The following is a 20,851-nucleotide window of genomic DNA, read 5'->3' as shown; positions in this document are numbered from 1 at the left end:
CTAAGCTAAAAAATAAAAACAAAAATAAATTCAAGAAATTATAAAAATGTGTGTGCGAGGTGGTTTGATTCCTTAGGTGTTATGTCTTTGATGTTGGTTGATTTATTGGTTTTTATTTGTTAAATAATTTTTATAATAATTCATAGAGTATTTGTTAGTCGAGCATTTACGTGGTTTATAAAGTTTTGCTTACCATGGTTCTATTGATTTGCCTTCCACTCTCATGGAAACATCTAGAAATCTAGAATGCTCTGTGTGTGTATAGAGTATTCGCTAGTCGTGCAATTTTACATAATTAGCTATTATGATACTTTTTTATTAGCGTTTGCAATGTCCATATATTTGACTAAACTTAATTCTACAAATATACTGGGTATGTGCTAGCCATACAAGATTTGCCCTTAGCATGTGCAGGGTATTCGCTAGTCGTGCACTGTATAGCAGTAATTATTACAGTCTCTTAGTTGTTGTTTTTATAAATGCTAGTCTTATACATAATTCCAGGGTATCTTCTGGCCGATCATGTCTATGTAACACATTCACCTCACAATCTTTTGCTCGCCTTTAATTCTCTTCTATTTACTGTAAACTGTTGCAACTCTCTAGCTTAAGCACAAGTTTTACAGGGTATGTAATTCGCGAGCACAAATCAAATGATCACCAAACAACTACAACAACAACAAATGAATATATAAACAAAAGCCAATGGGTTTTCGGAACGCCGCAAAGCCAAAGCCAAAACCAAAGCCAAAATCGGTTTGTCTGAGCTGACATGAATTGACATGAACGAGCCTGTCCGAAAGGGGCCATGGGTGGCGAGGAGGGAGGTAGGGATAGAGTCAGTACGTGGAGGGGTCGTAGCTGGGGCCACAGCTGTGCACAAGCAAAACTATGCAACAACAGCAACAACAACAACAACAACAACAACAATGGAAGCAAAAACGCTTAAGTTGAGCAAGAAAAATCAAGCCCCAAGCCCCAGAGTCAGTGAAGAGGCAAAAGGGTGATTGTAGGCAATGGCAGCGAGAGGGAGCAGGAGGGATACAAACACACTCACACACACACACACACAGAGGGGGAACGATTATGCGCCGGTTGCTCTACAGCTTTTGTGTATACAATAGCGGGTTATCAAGTCCCAAACAGCGAATCGGCCGGCCAGTCAGTGCGGGTGCATTGTGCCCCATGGCCAACATAAACCCCACCCCTTGTAGATGGGTAGATTGGTGTGAGGTGGGGTGAGTGGGAGGGAGGGGAGTGTGCAAAGCGCTTATCACAAGGCCTATTGAGCTGTGCGAATGGAAATGGAGCTCACACTGTGTGTGTGTGTGTGTGCAGTTGTAGTTGAGTGGGGCGGCTTACACTTGAGCACACACACACCCACACACACACACACCCATACACACACAGGCAGCTTACACAGATAGCGTAATCAGGGTATTTCCGAGGCTGTGATTTTTATATTTTTCAATTTGTTTTTCTTATTCTTATATATTTTTTTTCGTTCTTTCTCCATTTTTATTTTCTGTTTCTTGTTTTTGTTTTTCTTTTGCATTCATTTGCGCTGCAAACGGCGGCTACTTCTTAATTTCTTTTTAGTGCTTAAATGAGTTGAGGGTTGTGCCCAACCTAACCCCCCTTCCCCCTTCGCCCTCCCCCCACACACCGGCCGACACGCACCAGCCCCATCCACAGCCCAGGCGCAGGCAAATTTATTTAAGAAAATCACAAGAAATGTAAAAACAACTGGGCAGCGCGAGACTTCTCGCTCTCTCTCTCTCTCTCTCTCTCTCGCTCTCTCTCACTGTCTCTGCCATTTCTTTTATTTGTTTTTTGTATATTTTTTTTTCACTTTTTTCTTCTTCTGCCTGAGATTTAACAATCCCCCCCGCAGCCCAGAGGCGACTTGGTTTCTTTTACTTTTCTTTTTTTTTTTTTTAAGGGTGGCTTTCTGTAAGTTTCCTGTTAAGGTTTTACTTTGGCCTTTAATCGATCGACTTTGTTGTGGGCGGGCCGTAGTGGGCGGTGTGTTTGAGCAGGACGAGCGAGGGTGGGGGTGCGTTGGCGGGTGCGGGCCGTACGGGCACGCGTCCAAGAAGAACATCAATCACAGTTCCGCAGTCACAGCTCGATGGCAGCTTCAAAGACGAGCACACATCGAGAGTTGGGTGGAAATTCCTCAAGTTTACGTCAACATATTATTCAATAGAACTCCGGTCCGGTTTATCACTTGGAACATCTTTTAAATGCAAGTTTATTTATTGGACCTTGAGAGCCACTGAAAGTTTTTCAATTCTCCAATTCATGTAACTTCCGCAAAGTTGCCAAAAAATTTGTCTAGAATGTGTTTCGTCTAAGTCCTTAGAGTTGGAAAACCCGATTTTCCGATTTATTTGCAATTTATTGAAAAGTGTGGCAGCTATATTTAGTGGGAAAAGGTATTTTGAAGGAGAGTAAAATAGCAAATATTTTAAAGGAATCTAATGTATAGTAAGCTCTGATTTGAAGTTCGTGAGAATTGCAGAGAAAGGTAAAAAGATAGTATTATATTCTAGTTTACAATAGTTCGTTTTGAAATCCGAGCACCAATCTGCATAAAGTCAAAGCAAAGTATTGAATTTTCTGTAAAGTTCACATACACAGAGAAGGGAAAAACTAGAAAACTAACGGTTCTATAGAATCTTCAATAGTTGAAAATTGACAATTGTTAGTTTGGTCTATTGGGTTTAGTGTGATGCTCGACGTTTGGTTGGATTTTGATACAGTTGTAGTTAGTGCAACATAGAAAGAAAGAGAGAGCGAGAGAGAGAGAGAGAGAGAGAGAGAGAGAGAGTGTAGCTCGTAGGGCGCAAAAGGATTGCTGGGAGGACTTTGGCCAGTGAGCTAAATGAAGCAAAGCGAAAATGGGGCGAGAACAAAAAAAAAATAGAATCGAAACCAAAACGCGAACCTTTTTTTTTCTACTCTAGATACATATAGCCATGTGGCTAGCTATATATATATTAAATATATATAGCATATATGTATATATATATATATTTTGGAGCTGAAAACAACACAAATGTAATCTATATCTTTTTGCCAACACCAACAAAACCAACAACAACAACAACAACAACAGCGACAAAATTGTCGACGTTGGTAAAAGTGGGCGCGGCATTTGGGAGGCGGGCGGCGTCACGAAATCAGAGAGGGTGTGCCCCGAGACGCGACGTCTGCTGGGCATGGGATTAGTTGAGAAATAAAAATCCACCCAAGCAACAACAACAACAACAACAACGAAAAAACTGCTGATGAGTTGAAACGTTGCTCAAAAACAAAAAAAAAAAAGTAAAAACGAAAAAAAAATCGGTTATTTAGTAGTTGTGAGTGGGTGGTTGGGTGGCTTGGGTCCGCTCGAGGTTGCTTGCTCGCATTTTTCTCGCTCTGTTTCAGTTGTTCTGCTTCTTCATGTTATTGTTGTTGCTGTTTCTTTTTTTTTTTTGGGTGCGCTAAAGAGAAATTAAAACGAGGGATTTTTCCATTTGGCGCTTAGAGAACTTGCCTGGGCTGATGGGGGTTTTACTCCTTTTTTTTTGCAATAGCTTCTGACTTTTATGTAATTATATATACTATAGGTATACATGTATGTGTGTGTGTGTGTGGGAGTGTCTATATAACATTGTTCGCTTGTCTGTTTGGCTAGCGGTAAAGGATTGTAGTGGAGGCAGAATGGGGATTTAAAATTGTGCTCAGCGCTCATCAATACAGCTGAAATTGACAAATGCAAGCATTGAGCAATTGAGCAAAAGCTAACAATTAAAACGTTTAAGAGGTTGGCACAAAGAAACAGAATAAAAAGGTGACTAAAAGATAAAGAGAGGGATAGAAAGAGATATAAATTAACATATGTACAATATACATTTTTAAGCTTTGATTTTGTTTATTTAATATATATTTTTTGTACATTTTAAATATATTTTCTTACATTTATTTATATATAATTTTTCTGTTATACGCACGAACGTAAATCAAGTGTTATCTAAATATCCCCTGAATTTTGGGACATTATTAATTACCAATACAGCTGCTAAAATGTCCCTTTAGCGCTTTTGGTATTTTTCTTTGGCCGTTGTGTATAAAATTTTGCCATGAGTAAAGAAAAAGAGAAGCAAAATGGTCAGCGCAGTGTTTGAATTCTCGTTTTCGCTGATGATGTTAGGCTGTCTCTTTCTGTTTTTTACAGTGGCGCCTGGCAGCGATTGTTGCTTGCGTGGAGAAGCTTTTTTTCTGATTGGATTGGGCGTCATTTTCTTATGGGCAACCCTATTTTTTTTCTGTACATAGGCAGTATTGTGTGCATTGCAGATGTTGCACACAAGTTAATTGCTATGAAAAATTATGAAATATTTAAATAATTGCAATCTTACAAATCTTTACTATATGTGCGCCTGTAAATAGGCAATGGCAATATTATGAAAACGAAAGCGTTGCGACTCGACCTACAGCAATAACAAAAACATGAAGAGAGAAGATAAAAACCTACAAAAGTAGCTTGGAATCAAAATAAAAGACTCGAAAATCAAACTCAACAAACACTCACACATACGTGGCGACGCCGACAGAGTCAAACATAGAAAGCGCGAAGAAGAAGTAGCAGAACAAGAAGCAGAAGTAGCGGCAGCGACAGCAGCTGTAGCAGAAGCAGCTGTGGCAGAAGCTAAAGTAAAGTAACGTAATGTAAAGTAAAGTGGCAAAGTGAAAGACGCGAAAAACTCGCTCATGTGACCGAGCGACCGAGTAATAAAATAGCAAAAAGCGACAGCGACGTCGACGTTGGCTGAGACTGAGGCTGAGCAGCAGCAGCGTCTGTGGCGTTGCCCGTCGTGCAATGTAAATAAAAGTATAAAGCGTGTAAAAGCAGAGTTCAAAAAAGCGAAAGAGCGCAAAGCGAAAATACACATAACATAACATATAATAATAATAATAAAAATGCCGGCCGCTTTAGCGGCTGATTTTCAGACACACTCTCATACACACACACACACACATTGACGAATATTTTGCCATTTTTGCTTTGGTTATCCTATCGCCGCGTACTATTTTCGTCAGTCAGCTGCTGCTGCCGTCTGCCGGTCTCCTGCTCTCCCTTTGCTCATATGTTTCTCATTCGCTATCTGGTTTGTATGAATGTGTGTGTGAGACTGTATGTGAACGTGTTGTCTGCTGAGTATTTTGATAATTCAAACTTCCTCAATGTGCAGCAGCTGCGACGCGGCGACTTCTTTTTATTTCGCTGCTCTGCTTTACCTACGCGTTGCCGTTTTCTGTGCAACTTTTGCTGTTTGCTTCTTAAAGTTTTCATTTCATTCATTGCGTGCACTCTTTTAGCTTTTCTTTTATTTTAGTTTCTTATTTCTTTAGCGTCTTCAAGTTCAAATATGACGTTTATTTTTATTGCTTTGCTGTGTGTGCGTCGCCTAACGGATTGCTTTAAGTAGGAGAATGCGAACATTGTGATGCGTAGTTAAGAGTAAAGAGAGCAGCACTAGCAAAGAGAGCAGCTGTTGTTTAGTTTTAATTGCCATTAAGAGCTGGCGATTGAAGTAGCTCAAGAGAGCGCTTATTGGGTTTCAATTAAAATGAGATCAATTGGAATCTCTAAGAGCAGTCTTAAGGAGAAAGTACTTCAGACTTAAGGTAGTTTGATTAATAGCAGAGTTTAAGAAGATTCTTTGGGATAACTTTAAGCAAAGTATTCAAGTTTTTGTTTATAATGCTTAGTCGGATGTTTTTTTTTTCTTTGCTGTTTTATCCTGCGGCAAGCTTTGCAACTGGTCAAACGTTGTTGCAGTTAAATTAAAAATATGTGGTCTACTTTTAGGTGGCTAGCAACAGCAACAGCAGCAACAACAACAACAACTTGAAGGATATTATTGGTAGAGCAAACGGGCAAACACAAAGCAAATTTTTGAAGAATTTTTAATTAAAATGCAAGCAGCTACAACTACGCCAGCAGCGGCGTCAGCGGCGACGCGTCGTCCACATGTTGTTGGCTACGGTTTTTTCTTGTTTTGTGCTTTTCTATTTTTTTGTAATTGTGTAAACATGGACGAAGGCAGCATAGAAGAAGCAGCAGCGTAAAAGGAACGGCGACAAATGTTGCGGTTTTTCGCAAAGCTGAGCGCGAGCGCGCGTAAAAGCAGTTAGTAAATTGCAAACACACAAACACACACACACAAAGTTAGACACCTGCATCATATGCAAAAAGAAAGACACAAGAGAAGAGAAAAAGGGGGGAGGAGGTGGGTAAAGAGAGCGAGAGATTGGGCAGCCTGATGGTCACGTAGCAGGAAGCTTTAAACCCAAAAGCCAAAGTCCAACGAGTGTGGGCTGTGTTTTTTTTTTCTTTTTTAGTTTTTTTTTTTGTTTGTCGTATATGGACTTTGCATGACAATGCGAGTGCAAGCGAGATGGCAAATATGGCAGTCATGCATACATATAGAGGACGGTAAGCTACAGCTGCGTAGCAAACAACATGGCGGACAGTGCTTTGTGCGTGCTCTCCACGGCAATGCCATTTAACCTAAACATCATTCAGCGTACATGGAACGTCTGCCAAGCATGTTGTTGTTGTTGTTGTTGTTGATGCTGCTGGTGCTGGTGCTGCTATTCCTTTTACTTCTTCTTCTTCGACGACTGTTGCTACGCTTTGGCTATGCAGGCGGACAGCAACGCCCAATTGCTCAAATGGCTGCAACAGAGGCCCCGGCTGACTGCCTGACTGCCAGCCTGCCTGACTGGCTGTGTATTGTAACTGTAAATGTAACTGTAGCTCGGTAGCTACTCCTGAGCCCAAACACACACACACATACACACATACACAGGGACACAGAGCTATGTTTCGTTCCGGCGCTGGCTGCTCGGAGCCCGGCCTGACGTATCATTTCCGTAACTCAAATGTTGCTCAGTTACTTTTGTTGTTGTTGTTGTTGTTGCAGCTGGCGCTCTTGTTGCACAGTGGAGACACTTTATAGCCGGAGAATCTTCATTTACTTCCGCGCCCAGGCAATTTTTTGTTTTATTTTTGGCTTTTTTTTTTGTTCTCTCTATTCTTTCCTGCTTCTTTTTGTTGCGCATACGCCTCGTGTAACGTCGAAGTTGAAAACAGCCATTTCGCTTCTTTATTTTTTAGATACTCTAACTCTGGGATAGGGTATGTGGCAAGAGGTCATGTGATTTGACAAATTTAATAAGTGAGGGAATTTCAGAAACTAGGATTTTGCCTAAAACTTTAGCTTGGCATTAGAAATTTCCCCGTATATCTCAATATCTATGGGAAGTCATTAGGTATCCAAGGCATAAAGCAGAATAATATGTTGTCTAATATGTCTATGTATTATCAAATTCTGGACTCAGAGTATCTCGCGAGTAGAGTTATCCTGTCTGTTAAAGCTCTGTGAAGTGCATTAAAAGTTGAGCTATATTTTTTGGATGAAAACTCAAATAACTGTAACATTTCGCTTGGCCCAACTGGCAGCTATTGTGAATCTAAGGCCGGAATCATCATCGTCATCTTGATTATGATGATGATCATTATTAAATTCATTATCAAGCTGACTATGTCGTGTGCCCCCGTTGTTCATCTTGGCTTGCAAAGGCTTGTGGCGCCACTGCCTCTGCCTCTCCCCTTCCTTCTCTCTCTGTGTGTGTGTGTGTGTGGCTGCCACAGCTGACAATCAATGTTTGGTTTAGCTGCAAAAATGTTCCTTTTTAGACGGGGCAGAAAAAATGATAGAAATAACAAAAAAAAAAAAAAGAAGAAGAAAGAATGAAAGCAACAGAAACAAAACATCGAGTGGCTATGGAAGAACAAGAAATGTGCGAGGCGAACAAAAAAAAATGAAATTAATTTCTTTTGTGTGCTGGAGCGGGCAGGTAGAAGGGGCAGCCAGATGAAGACGACTATGGGGCCAAAGGGGAGGGGAGAGGGGGCTGCTGCTGCTGCTGCAGCTGCGACGTTATTTAGTTGGCCGGAGACTGGGTCGCAACTCCAATGTTCATTTCCGGCAGTCAAAGCTGCGTCCTGTGCGGCGCTGCGCTCAGGTGCGCATCTCGGGAGTTTGAGTTAGTTGGCATCTTGCAGCAAGCCGTGGCAGCCAGGCAGGCAAGCTGCCACATTGCAGCGCTCTTCATTGCGCGCTGTCTTTTCATACGCCCAGGTTTTTTTTTTTTCTATGCGACTTTTTTGCTAGAATTTTTATTCTTACTTTTTTTTTCACCGCATTCTTCTTGGCGTTTGTTCATTTGCCCGCAACTGTATCCATGGCATGTGGCATGGGCGCTGGCCGTAGGCGTGGCACATGCATATAAGCCGCCCGCAACCGACAGAAACGTTTGTCTCTTTACATTTTTTCTATTTTCTATTTTCCATTTTTTTTTTTTTTTTTTAGAGTGAATTGCTGTGTATGCTAATGAAGCCTCTTCTTTTGGGGCTGCAGCTAGTGAGGGTGAGTGGGGTTGCGCTGAGTGTGTCTAGCAGGAGGCGTAAGACTAGCGCACTGGGTCCGAGCTGCCGCTGCCGCTGCTGCTGCTGTGGCTGCGGTCTAAGCTGCTGCCATTTGGCTCGCTTTTAATCCCTGCCACTAAAGACCAAGAACGACGCCCACTTTGCTGCGCAGGCTCGCCGCTGAGCAGGACTCGCAGGACTTCTAGCTGTCCCTGGGTGTGCGCGTGTGTGTGTGTGTGTGTGTGTGTGTGTGTTGCCTGCAATCTGCACGCCTTGTTGCGGTATTAGTTTGCTTTACGTGATTTCGTTGCATTCGTTCCTTTTTGTTTTTTTCCTCTTCATTTCTTTTACTCTCTCTCATTTTGATTTTTTTTTTCAGCATTCTCACATTTTCTTTGGCTCTGTGTGTGTGTGTGTGTGTGTGTGTGGAGGAAAACCCCATAGATTTAATTACAGTTTTCCTCTTGCAGATAATCGAATTTTTTTGCTTGCCACGTCCACGTCGACGTCCTGTGTTGCATGCAACTTCCTTTTAATCTGCATGTCGATTTCCTTTGCACAGATTCTTCTCTTACTCAACAACAACAACAACAAGAACAGCAGCAACAAGAACTATGCTCTTCTTCTTCTTCTTTGTGTACTTTTTTCTTTGCTCTGCTCGCATTTTTCTCCCTCTCTCTCTCTCTCTCTCTCTCTCTCTCTCTCTCTCTCTCTCTCTCTCTGTGCTGTGTTTTTTTGAACCAAGTTTTCACATAAATTTCAGTTCAGTTGTAATTAAAAATTGCTTTTGAGGCGAAAGCGAGGCTTCTGCTGCGTTTCTTAGTCAAAATTAGTTTTCATCTTTCAGCTGCTGCTGTTGCGTTACGTTTAATCCGAAAACTTCAATCGCCACATCCTTCGCCTTTGATGTCCTGTTCGAGATTTTTCTCCATTTGCTTTTATTGATTTCCACACACACACACAAAAAACACCAAAAACTGACTTGAAATTATTTACCAGAAATGATTCCTCGTTTGACTGCAGCTTAATAAACTTTTTTTCCTGCGACTTTCATTGTTTAATTAAAAATTGACAAGGAATTGCCAGTTGGGATTGGATGTAGAGGAACAGAGAGAGAAAGAGATAGGTAGAGAGAGTTTTGTAACTGAAATTGGGTAATATTGATGAGAGTTAATGTGAACTGGGGCAGAATATATGGGAAACTCGAGGATTATTTGCTGGATATCTTTTATATAAGAACTGATATGTATTTCTGATTCAACATTGAAGAAATAGAATTGTTCTAATTGAAATCATAAATGGATTATGCATTTTCGATTGGATTATTCCTATCTATGCTCTGAATGTAGCTTGTATATATACTTATAGCTGCTCTGGAGGATCTCTCATTCATTTATTACTTATATAAATGTCTAAATATTAGACAGCAGGGGATATAGATGATTGTATTATTGAGTTGTATTGTACAAATTTTAGTATTTAGTAGGGTAAATCCAGAGAAAAAGTGGAAAGAGAATATTTCTATATATAAATATTGTATGGATCAAGAACGGATCTTCAACATTCCTCTATTCGAATCATGTATTTTCCAATTAAAATGTATAGTAAATACCCGCATTTCTAATAGGATTTTGTTCTCTACAAAATTGCAATACTTAATCCTACAAAGGGTGCAAAATTTAAATTTTTCTAGTCTCAAAGAGTAATTGAATTGTTTCACTGAGGGGCTATACAAAAAATGTATATATAATATAATATGTAGTTAATATAAGTTAATATAATATAATATATATTATATGATCTATAAAATAGGAATTTATTTGATAGATCTTAGCATTAAAAGAAGAAGCTAAAATAAATTTCATTGTAGCTTTAATTGACTCTAAAGTAAACTTTGCTGTAAGATAGATATAGATACATATTTATACATTAATATGTATAAATCTAGAGTATATAGTAAGTACTTTAAGTGATTTTCCATTGCAGTTTTCATGATACCTTTTACTAATGACCCCAATTCGCTTTGCTCTCTTTCTATCTTTCTCTTTGACAGGTAAGCAAAAATCGTGACGATGTGAAACGACCCACAACAACAAAAAAAAAAAAAGAGCCCCAAAAACTACAACAGAAACCTTCCACAATATGAATACAAAAAGAAAAAAAAAATCAGAAAAAAAAACTGCAGCAATGCAAGAAAGTAAAAACTGTAAGTTTCACTGCGATCTGCCAGCAGATTGTAACGAATATTAAAGTAACTAAAAATGTATATATATATATATATATCGATACATTCATATATGTATATCATATATACCCTAATTTAAATGCGTGTGTGTGTGTGTGCCCACAAAATATGCAAACTGAATCACAATGCAAAAATGTTGAACTGACTTGAATTTTATGTCAATAATAAAATGTGCAAAATATGAACAGATGCAATACGTAGTCGACTTTGAGATACGCTATAAAATTAGCAGATTTAATTTTTTTACAATACGCAGAAATTTATATATTTATAATTGTCCCAATTTTGAGGAAATATTTTTGGAAAATTCGGGGAATATTTTATTTTAATGCGATAGTTTTTTATTTTTCGATAGTCAGCTATGCAAAAAGCTAATTAAATCTATCATAATACTTAAAGCTATCATAATACAAAGGTTTTCTTTGACAAATCTAAAGAAAGTTTACAAAATAATTAAGCTAGCAGCATTTATTTATAGTGTAATATTAGTAAAATTTTGTTCAGTAAGAGAACGGAATGTATTCTTGACAAATCGATATAGCTATCGATATATGCATACAACTCTAGTATTGAGTTGGATTCTAGAATATTCTGGTTTCTCAAAACAAGTTACCCTGCAAGCATTCTTATACATATATAACCCTTGTATACCCTTCAATATCCAATTGTCGATCGCTGAGCGCTCACTCACGAGCACTACAATATGAGTCCGTTGTTTGACTGACGCCGCCGATCAGAGTTTTTGAGAGCTGCGGGCCCAATGCGCGCGCCTCTGTCCTCGTGATGGCAGCAAAGCGTGATACACTGTCCAAAAAGCATGAGTACAAATGCACATATGTATACACATTGATGTATGTATATAAATATATATGTATGTCAAATTTACCTGTGGCATTGCGTTGGTATATCAGGGGCGTGCCGCTGCCCTGCTTTGGTTGCTTGCTCCCCTTCTGGCCACTTGCCACACTCGTCGCACTTGCCGCACTTGGTCGCTCTACTTCGTTTCGTTTTGGGCCTGAGCACGATTCTCGAATCGAATGGGGATCGAATGGGGATCGTCGTCTGAGCCCGTTTCCTGGAATCGTTCGAGCCAATTGACTTGCTTTGTTGTGGTTGTTGTTGTTGTTGTTGTTGTTATTTGTTGTTGTTTGAGCTCCTGAACACATGTAGTGTGTGTTGAGTGTGTTGAGTGTGCCCTGGCTCTGTGTGTTGCATGTCAGCCCTTGTATTTGCCTGCCAAAAATACGGAATACAGCAACCGAACTTTTAACCAACTGTTGTCTCTTTACGTTAGAGAGGAGACAGCTTGTGATTTAAATATCGATTCACGAGTAAGACATGGCGATAAAAAGATGATGGGAAACTGATATGATTTTTATAAGGAAATATCTCTCGTTTTTGATTGATAATAATAATGCCTATGTAAAGCTCATGTTGATGACAATGTTAATGCTAATGTTAATGCTGATATTAATGTTAGTCGTAATGCTAAATTCCCGAAGTAATTTTAGTAAAAACTTGACTTTTTTTCTATTTAAATAAAAAGTCAAAATAAATACAGAGAGCATAAAAGGCAAATGGGAATTTCTTGAAAATTCTAATATAACTACTGTTGTATAATATTTTATTATATTACTATATACTATACTATACTATACAACACTATATAATATTATATTATATTACTATATACTATTAGTGTTGGTTGTATAATATTATTAAAACATCAATTGCATTACATATGCAATTCGTGTCACGCACGCATCCCTAGCATATGACAATATCACAGAGCACTGAGAATAACAACGACTACACACAAACACACACACACACTCACACACACTCTGAGGCACACCCACACTCATGCACCATGTGCTAATTGAGTTAGTACTCGCTCACATGCAGCCAAAGTAGATGAACAAAATACGAAATAAAGTGAGCTAAATAATGTGTGGACAACACTTATGACTCGTGAGTGGCGAAAAATGTCGAAATATATAAGTAGCCAATGAAAGACAGAGAGGGGAAGAGAGAGGGAGAATGGAGAAGAGAAGAGGCAACAGAGAGGGGCCAACATATTGTGTCTACTTAGCAACTTGATGGAAAATAACACCCCCAAAACATTGGGGTCCCACAGTGCACACACACAGACATACACACTACGGCTATGGTGCTGCACTGAGAGAAATGATCGAGAACAGTTTACTTTTCTGATCTGTTCGTTTTATTGTGCCAAAATGTTTTATGTAATCTTTTAATTTTGTTGGCAATTTGTGTTTAATTCTATGTTATTGATTTTAATTTAATTTGTGTGTTTTTTTATTTCATGTATTTGTTTGTATTTTATTTATTTTTATTTTATTTATTTGTTTTTATTTTATTTATATATTTTTATTTTATTTATTTGTTTTTATTTTATTTATATATTTTTATTTTATTTATGTATTTTATTTATTTTTAATCTTTATATCATTATTTTTATATTTAAGTTTAAAATTTAATTTACATATTTTATAATTTTATTTGATTTATTTTTAAGTTAAAAAATGTAGCTTTCATATTTTATTATTTCATTTATTTTATTTTTATTATATTCTATTTTTACTATATTTGTATTTGATTTTATTATTATTTTATTTGATTGTAGTTTATTTTATTTTATTTTATTCTATTCTTTTTTATTTTTTAAAAAATAAAAGAAGTGTTATTTTTAAATTATATTCTATTTTATTTTTATTTTTTTGCTCTCATTTAATTTTTGTTTACATTTTAAATCTTAGACTATCGTTCAAATTCGTGAAAAAGTTTGCTGACCATTTGAGAGTATTGGCTTAAACATAGTTTTCTCTCAGTGTACTTATTGTTAAATGGGCTTAGGGCTGGCTGCTGCACACCTAAACGATAAGCGCTTCGATAGTTGTTGCTGCAGTTGCATGCTTTGTGCTCAATTCCGCATATGGCATCGAAAACCGATAATTACCAAAGCCAGTCCAACACATACACACACATATGTACATGCAGTAAAGTGTGCATGTGTGTGTGTGTGACGGAGCTCTACCTGCAGCGGAAGCCTCACAAGAGACAACAACAACAACGACAACAACGTGTCTCGTTTATTATTGTTGTTGCTGCAACAAATTACTCACGCGCAAAAATTGTTGTTGCCATGCTTATTTTCTACTGTTGCTGCTGCTTCTTCCTCCACATATAATTTCACTATATGTATATATGTATATACATATGACGTATGCTTTCTGGTGCTATATGTCTGGAATATACATATGTATATACATATGTAAAGTTACCTATAGATATACTCCTGTGTATGTGTATATGCGCTCACTATATATATTTGTTGATTTGTGTGTATGGTTGTGCATTGGCTTCCCAATATGCATAATACCTTTATTTTACCTGTACGTAGGCATTAGGGTGACACAATTTGATCGATGTTGTGAAAAAAACTAAGTTGATCAATGATTTGTTCTATAAGTCATATGAAATATATTAAAATATATTATTATTGTCTATTTACATCTCTAACTAAACTCAACTTTCAATATGATCCTCAATATCAATATATCATGAGATAAATAATATTTATTGATCATAACCTCTAGCTGAATATAAATAACATAATCATGATATTTTGAATTTTAAATATATATATATATATATATATAAATATTCTTTGTTTATCGATCATATTCATTTATATAAACATAACTAAACTCAACTTTTATCATTATCCTCTCATCGTCAGATCAGCTCATTATCACGTTAGATCTTTAAGGTAATCAAATATTTTCTCTCATATCTTGAAACACCCTAATGCTGATATCGTGGCACTCTCTCTGTATAAGTGTTTGTATCTCTGAGTGTGTGTGTGTTTTGTATGTGTGCGCTTAAGCCGCAAAAACGAAGTCAGCGTTTGCGACGACGCCGTCGTCTCAGTCGCTGCCACCGGCATCGGCAACAGCAACGGCTACGGCAACGGCAACGCGGCACCGGCAATGATGACGCCGTCATCGGTCTACCTGTTCGCAAAGTTGGACACATTTTCTTTCTTCCACAACATCGCTTACCTAAGGGACTCATACATTTACACCCTACCTGAGCACACACACACATATACGCTCACATGAGCTGCCTGTGAGTGCGACAAAGATCTATTGACTGGAAGAGACTGGCTCGCGCTCGTGCGCTCTCTTTCGCTCTTGTTGCTGCCGCTGCGAAAGTCAAGCCAAGCTGAACGAACGGGCCACGCTAAGCTGCTGTTGCCGCTCCGCCGGCGGCGTTAACCAACGACGACGCAGCCGTCGCCGTCGCCGTCGACGTGTCGTCGTTGAAAGTCTTCGCCGTCGTCGTCGTCGTCGTCAGACGCCGCCGAACAGAAACGAAACGGAAAAAAGTTGGGTTTTGGAATTTTTTTGCTCTTGCTCTTCTTTGGTTTTCAGTTCAGTTCGATTTTAATGCACAGTCGCGACGTACGTGTGTACCTGTCTTGTGTCTTGTGTCTGACGCTTCGTCTTCTTTCTCTTCCTCTTGCGCGCTCTCCTTCTTAGCGGCGCTGTGCGTCTTTTCAAAAAGCAGAAAAAAATACGTCGCGGTCGTCGCGCGAATACACGAAAAACACCTTAAACAACAACAACAAGAAGAAGAAAATAATAAAAAGTAAAGAAAAGAAAAAGTGCAAGCAAAAGCAAAATATGCAACAACAACAACAAGTGCAACAAAAGAAATAGCGCAAACAACAACAGCAAGAGTTAAAAGTGCGATCAAAAGAAATTCAAAGAAAGTAAGTTTGCTCGCTCAGTTGTTTTTCTTCTTCTTCTTCCTCTGCCTCTTCTTCTTCATGTAGTTTGCACAATATTCCGTTTATTTTTGGCAATTCTGATGTGGTGCAATATGCAAACGAACGTTCTACATGCAGGTAGACAGAGTGAGAGTGAGAGGGAGAGTGGGAGTGGGAGCATTATTAAGAGCGGGAGAGTTAGCTTTGGAGAGAGCGCACTTGAGCTTTGCTTAGAGCGCTTTGAATTGCTTTTTTGAGTGCAGAGGGCGCGCGCACTCTCTTCTGGCACTTGTGTGTGACCCAACCGATCACCGGATGTGTCCGGCTAATGTGCCGGCCATTTTGTTTTGTGCTGCTCATTAGCTCGAGTGTCGCTGTCTCGCTCGTACTCGCCGCTAAGTATGTGCGTGTTTGTGTGTATGTGTGTGTGTGTGTGCCTGGCTCAATTATTGATTGATTAATTATTGCTGACGCGTATGCGTCGTCCGTTCGACCATTCGACCCTTTGCAAACCGGTTCATTGACGTTGACGTCGACGTCGCTGCCAATGGCTGTTGCTGTTGCTGTTGCTGTTGCCATTGCTGCCTGTGGTCTGCGTGTGGCGCACTCTCTCTTTTCTATATACATGGCTTAGGCGAACCCCCCACTACTGGCCCCTTTGCCCCATCTGGCACCTAGTTGTTGGGGTGCCTAACTATAATCCAATTGCTGTTCATTTGGCTGTGCTCATCGATTACCCGCATCTACTGCTGCAGCTCTACCTCTCTCCCTCTCTCTCCTTCTGCCTATCTCCTTCTTTGTTTCGCGGCTCATCTTCGCTATGGCGCCTGCGCTGACAGCCTCCCAAGCCGCATTTTCAATCAACAACAAGAGTCCGTAACGGGGTTGCACATGGCAACCAAACCCCATCGCTGCTCCTCTGCCATTGCCTCTTCTTCTTCTTCTTCCTGACACTCTTCTGGTCATTTGCAATTAACACTTTTGCGTACGTGCCACAGGCGGCTGCAGCTTAATCAGTCAAATGTAGCAGCAGCTGGCCACATGGGCCAAGCTTCCAAGCTTCCAGCTTCCAATTGGAAATTTCCAGTATTAGCAACAGTTAATGCTGCTGCCACACCACAAAGCTAATCAGCGTGCAACGACTTTCTCGTTAATTTTGTTGCTGCTGCTTGTTGCTGCTGCTGTTGTTGTTGTTGTTGTTGCTGTTGCTTTTTCTGTAATTATTATTTTATAATCAACTTATTAACGCTGCTGCTGCTGCTGCTTGCCCCCTCAGCCACATGCCGCAATGCGTGTTGCCTCTGCACCATAGACTAAAATTCAATTAAAAATCTCTAGTGTGTGATGGTTTTTCTTTCTTTCTTTTTGTCTTATGTTCACATTCTATTTCTTATTGAGGTCTGTTTCTCTCTCTCTCTCTCTCTCTCTCTCTCTCACTCGCTCGCACTTAGCTGGCCCCAAAAATATGTATGTGCGCGTGTGTGTGTGTGTGTAATCTTTGGCGCAGCTCTCATATGTTTTCGCCATTTGTTACTATGCTGACCGGTAATTAGTCTTTGAATTTAATACAAATTTCATCAAATGCGTGCCGTTAATGGTGTTTAAGTTGGCTATTCGCTGATGGCCAAGTCGATGAGCCAAGTTAGAGCAGTCCATAAAGACGAAGACTTAATATAAGAAAATAACTATATATGCATAAGTGCCTAAGACAACTATGAAAACAGTAAAAGCTTTTAAGAATTTTATGAAAAATAAGAAGATAAATAATAATATAAAAGATTATTTATATAATAGATGCATAAATTAAAAACCAGTATTTAGTAAATCAATTAAATAGTTTATTAGATGATATGTTTTGTACTAGACATAGTAGAGATATTATATGCTTCAAGTAAATCTATAATATTACATATAGCAATCATAGATGGAATATCCTTCATTTGCTGACCCCACATAAATAATATAATGTATATAATATATATTATTATGTGTGGCATATCAATAAATATCAAATGGGCAGACTCAATGTAAGTATTTGCCGTTCCATATTTCTTTTCCTCAATCTTTCTACATCTTATCTTTATATAACCAATTTGGGATCCGTGGAAAGTTGTAGAAATTCAAATACCATATACATTCTTCTTAATAAATACCAATTCACAAAATATATTGATATATGTATAAATATGTTCATTTTATCTATATATTGATATATGTATAAATATCTTCATTTTATCTATATCTTTTATCAACCAAATGCAAATCTATTTCGATTTATCAGTCATTTATCTAACTTCTTTCGTTCTGCTCTTATCGGTCAGTTCTATATGCAATCAACATTCCTAAAATACTTATACGTATATGTTTGTATATACGTATATACCCCTATAATATTTCAATAATCAATTTGTTATGTGTATATGCCCTGAAACCAAAATGAGCTCATCCCAAAACACGTCAAGTCTCAGCCCCCTTGCCACCGCCTCTAAGAGCTGCTCCCAAAAAAGAAAAAAAAATACCAAAAACAATCCACAGATTTGTGTGAACACAAAAAGCGATTTCAAGCGAAATCAATTCATAAGCTTATGTAATCGTTTTACAATTTTTGTTTCGATTTTCGAGTCGAGATTGTATAATTTTTACGAAACATTTTTATCTTTGGTTCCAATACATATAGATACGATATATAATTAATACTAATTAATCACACGAAAAACGTTTATTTTTTTTATATTTTTGGCGAAATATTTAAGTTGTGAAATGCCAAAATAAATCAATTTGCAGCAGAAACTATATAACTATAGTTATATATATATATTGTTAAAAATATACGTATATAGTTAAGGCCTTGAACTTGTCTTGTTACCCAAACTATGATCATTAACTATATAATTCACTTCTTCATTTATTACAATGATGCTTATAATTTTGTTAGTTTTCTATAGGCTCAGATCTCATTATATACAATGCCAAGAAACTCATTAGACCTTGAAAATCATATATATATATATATGATGTATATGTATATATCCAGTTGAGGCCTGAAATTATGGCGATACGTTGTGCAAGTGCGTAGAATTAATTACCAAAAAAAAAAAAAAAAAACGCACAAAAAATTAGAAGAAATAAAAGTTGAAATAGAAATAAAAATAATATAAAGTGCGGCTCCCATGACAATTAAAGTCCTACGCTTCTGGGTAGGCAGCATTTAAAGAGCCAAGTTATATACATATATACCCATATATATATATGTATATATACCTGTCTTTATGGCCCGGCACATTGACTTTACAAGCCGCTTAGGTGCTAAAAAAAAAAAAAGAGACAACAACAACAACAATTTATATAAGAATTGTGTAGAACCTTCCGTGTTTTGTGTCTTTTGTGTGATTGCGATCGCTTTTCAAAAAATAAAAAAAAAAAAGTAGTAGAAGCAGAAGAAGCAGACACAAATGACTTTCAATTTTACTTGCCACAGTTTTCAGCTTGTGGTTGCAACAGGTTGCGGCCAGTTGAAAATGAGGCAGGTAGCCAAACTGCTCTTTTTTTTTTTACACACATTTCTTTTCTTTTCATGCTTGAAATAACACTGTGCAACAGGTGAGGGGATCTTGCATTGGTTCAAGAGGAACTTTTCGAATAGAATTCAAAAAATATAAACTATTAAATATTTAAAATATAGAAAAGGGAGTTTTATAAAAATGTAGTTTAATTTAGTTTTAGTTTTAGTTTCAGGAGAGCCATTTCTACTACCTACTACTATTTAATAGATACTATTTGTACATTTTACTACTCTACTCTTTTTATAGAAGTAGCTGAAGCTACTACTAATTATACTACGTTTTACTACTTTCAACGTTGCTATTTATACTAGTTCCTGCTACTACTTTATGTACCTTATTTGGTGCTATTTACACTATCTACTACTACTATTCTTTGTACTTTATCTGGTAATAATTATAGTACTACTACTACTACAACTACCAATACTACTACTACTACAACTACCAATACTACAACTACTACAACTACCAATACTACTACTACTACAACTACCAATACTACAACTACTACAACTACCAATACTACTACTACTACAACTACCAATACTACTACTACTACAACTACCAATACTACTACTACTACAACTACCAATACTACTACTACTACAACTACCAATACTACTACTACTTTTTAAACATTGTATGATACCTTATCTGGTACTATTTATAGTATTGTTAGTCAGTTTGGTACCTTCTATGTTACCATTTATCCGGACTTCTGTCAGTTAGCTACTACTAATATTTTCTTTACATATTCTAATGTATAGTACTTTTTACAATAGCCGTTACCATTTATATTAATTTTTACTGAACTCTACTTTACTCTAAAGTCCATTAATTTACCTATAATTAATTATGCTACTTTCTACTACTTTAGTTACTACTATTTATACTACTTTCTACTACCTTTTGTGCATCTGCAACTATTTAGACCATTTTCTAGCAGTTTATTTAATACCTTTATTCTGTATTGTATTCAGTATGTGATGCTATTTTTACAGTTACTACCTTTACAACACTCGCATCTTTAAGTACTCCAACTACTACCATTTGGGGTGCACTTTACGATCCTTGCAACTCCTACTGATCTCCCCTCACTTTACTCAAGTACTTTGGTATTTCTTCAAGCAAATCAGTTTTATTGAACAGTTTAGATGCGTAATGGCGATAACATTGCAATATCTTGTTGCACAGTGTCGGACGAGGCCTTAGACTGGAAATTAGAAGTCGCCAGCAGAGGCAGCGACCCGCTGCGATATGTGTATTAAAAGGCTGAAGAACCTGTTTAACAGTCGGGGCCAAAAACACGTTTTCATTGCTCTCCTCGGCGCTCAGTCCTTGGTCTTTGGGTCTTAGATATGGCATGGAGGTACCAAGGCCTCCTGCCTGCCTGCCTGGTTGCCTCTCCTGGTCGTTTGGCCATTTGTCTGGCTGCACTTTTCAAGGTTATTTTGATATGGCTACGCAGACGCGCAATTTACGAGCAGACCTTGACCTTGTCTGGCTGGCTAAAGGCCTAGTCGATCCTATGCTCGTTACCTTAACATCTATATATATATATATGTTTTTTTTTTTCCCCTATTATTGCAGCAGCAGCGCCTCGTCTCCTTCTGCCTTGGCCTTTGCTAGCTGCTCTTGCATAATTTATGTCTGGCAAACTAGGTTACACACATGTGAGTCTATGTGTGTGTGTTAGTGTGTGTGTCTAGGCCCTGTTATCAAACTGGCTCACCATATGCGCACGTCTCTCTTTCTCGCCT

General features: G+C 38.0%; 1 protein-coding gene and 1 long non-coding RNA gene across 4 annotated transcripts in view; one reads left to right on the top strand and one right to left on the bottom strand.

Annotated features, from left to right (window-relative positions):
• Positions 1 to 20,851, top strand: part of psq (BTB-domain-containing protein pipsqueak) — a 54,270-nt gene that overhangs the window by 9,775 nt on the left and 23,644 nt on the right. The gene's annotated exons all lie outside the window — the stretch shown is intronic.
• On the bottom strand, positions 11,490 to 11,980 carry LOC149090989 (uncharacterized). The gene is made up of 2 exons (XR_016196961.1): positions 11,620 to 11,980; positions 11,490 to 11,537 (listed from the first exon to the last, which is right to left on the bottom strand). It is a non-coding gene; the product is annotated as an uncharacterized LOC149090989 (long non-coding RNA).

Source organism: Drosophila navojoa, chromosome 5 (genome assembly GCF_054131105.1).
Source record: "Drosophila navojoa isolate 15081-1374.11 chromosome 5, UAZ_NAV_1.0, whole genome shotgun sequence".
NCBI classification, from domain to species: domain Eukaryota; kingdom Metazoa; phylum Arthropoda; class Insecta; order Diptera; family Drosophilidae; genus Drosophila; species Drosophila navojoa.
The sequence above is the reverse complement of the archived record's forward strand: the minus strand, read 5'-3'. Positions and strand labels throughout refer to the sequence as shown.